The sequence below is a fragment of the Parus major genome, chromosome 1A (genome assembly GCF_001522545.3).
Source record: "Parus major isolate Abel chromosome 1A, Parus_major1.1, whole genome shotgun sequence".
Classification (NCBI taxonomy): domain Eukaryota; kingdom Metazoa; phylum Chordata; class Aves; order Passeriformes; family Paridae; genus Parus; species Parus major.
In genome coordinates this window covers 63,395,287-63,396,910 of record NC_031773.1, presented here as the reverse complement: position 1 = coordinate 63,396,910, position 1,624 = coordinate 63,395,287, and positions in this window count along the sequence as shown.

Here is a 1,624-nt window from a genome sequence, read left to right as displayed (position 1 = left end):
CTCCTCCCCCTGGGTGCAGCATCTCCCAATGGGATGATGGAATTTTATCAGTCCTGCAGTGAGACTCAATGGCCCATTAACAGAAGATATCTTCCTGGAGGGAGGATGGGTGGTGGGAGAGATAAAGAACACTGCCCCACCTGGTTTTAACAGCTGGCCCATTAACAGAAGATGTCCCCCTGGAGTTATGAGGGATGGGCCATGGAAGAGAAAAAGAACACTGCCCTGCCTGGTTTTAACTGATGGTAGTGGAACACATACTTTTGGTTACATCATGCATTGCAACCTAAGGAAAACACTCTTTCTGCAAATGATCTTTTCTATAACAGGCATTCCTGTTTCAATTTTTATATGCTGCTGAGACTAAACACACACAACTTATTCTTACACACATGCAGACACACATGATCCTAAGAAACAAAATCACAGTATACCCTGCAGCACTCAAACCTGAATTTTTTTTTCTCTTTTACCCATAGTTGAGACTTACTGCTTCCACAAAACAGCACAGAGGGGACTGAACCCCACAAGGCAAGAGCTGCAGAATTGGCTTCAGGAATTGGGCCTGCCAATTCTGGCTAGTCCATAACAAGCAGTGCAAAAAGGCACAATGGGAGTCTTCAACCCCAAAAACCACAACAGCAAAATTCACATTTAACCCTGACGAGTACAAGATTTTGTATATCCTTTATAGCAAATCCAGTATCTGTGAGTTCCTACAGAAGGTACCCTAATCCCCACAACAAAACCCTTGTCTTAGCTTTTGCAACTAAAACCAAACTCTTGTGGGTGTAAAAGACTTTAGAATTCACCATGCAATTGATTTTATATTTTTAACCATGCACCAAGACTCAAACTCACTTTTGATATTCACTTATATAACTTCACTCATGTACTTCATAGAGGGTAGCAAATTATACCACCATTAGGAACTTCTTTTCCTTATCCAATTAAACCATTGATGCCAAAAGGTTTTTGCTTTTTTTTCATATATATATATTTGTAGCTCTTTAGACTGTTACTGTATAGTTATATAATTTCTTCAGCTAATTCCAGTGCTTTGTTAGACAAACACATTTCTGGAATCTTATTCTAATCTTGCTTCTTCAGTGGACCAAGGCCATTCCACTTCCCCATGTATTTAGACATAAACAATGTTAAGCTGGAAGCAAGGAGGAGGCTTCAGTACAGAGCCAAACCATGAGGGGGAATTACTTCATTAACTGTACCTTCAACAGAATTCAGCAGAATGTCTAGGTTGGAAGAGGACATCCATGGTCATTCAGTCTAACCCATGCCCTAACACCACAACTGCACTGGCATCGAGTGCCACATCCAGTCTTTTTTTATACTCATCTAGGGATGGTGACTCTACCACATCCCACTGGAATGGGCAAACCATTTCAGTACTTCATTATCCTTTCCATGAAGAACATCTTCCTAATATCCAACCTCTATTTCCCTTGGCACAGCTTGAGACTGTGTCCTCTCATTCTGTCAGTTGCTGCCTGGTGAAAGAGACCAAGCCCACCTGACTACAGCCACCCTTCAGCAAGTTGTAGAGAGTGATCAGGTCACCTCTGAGTCTCCTTTTCTCCAGGCTAAACAACCCCAGCTCCCTCAG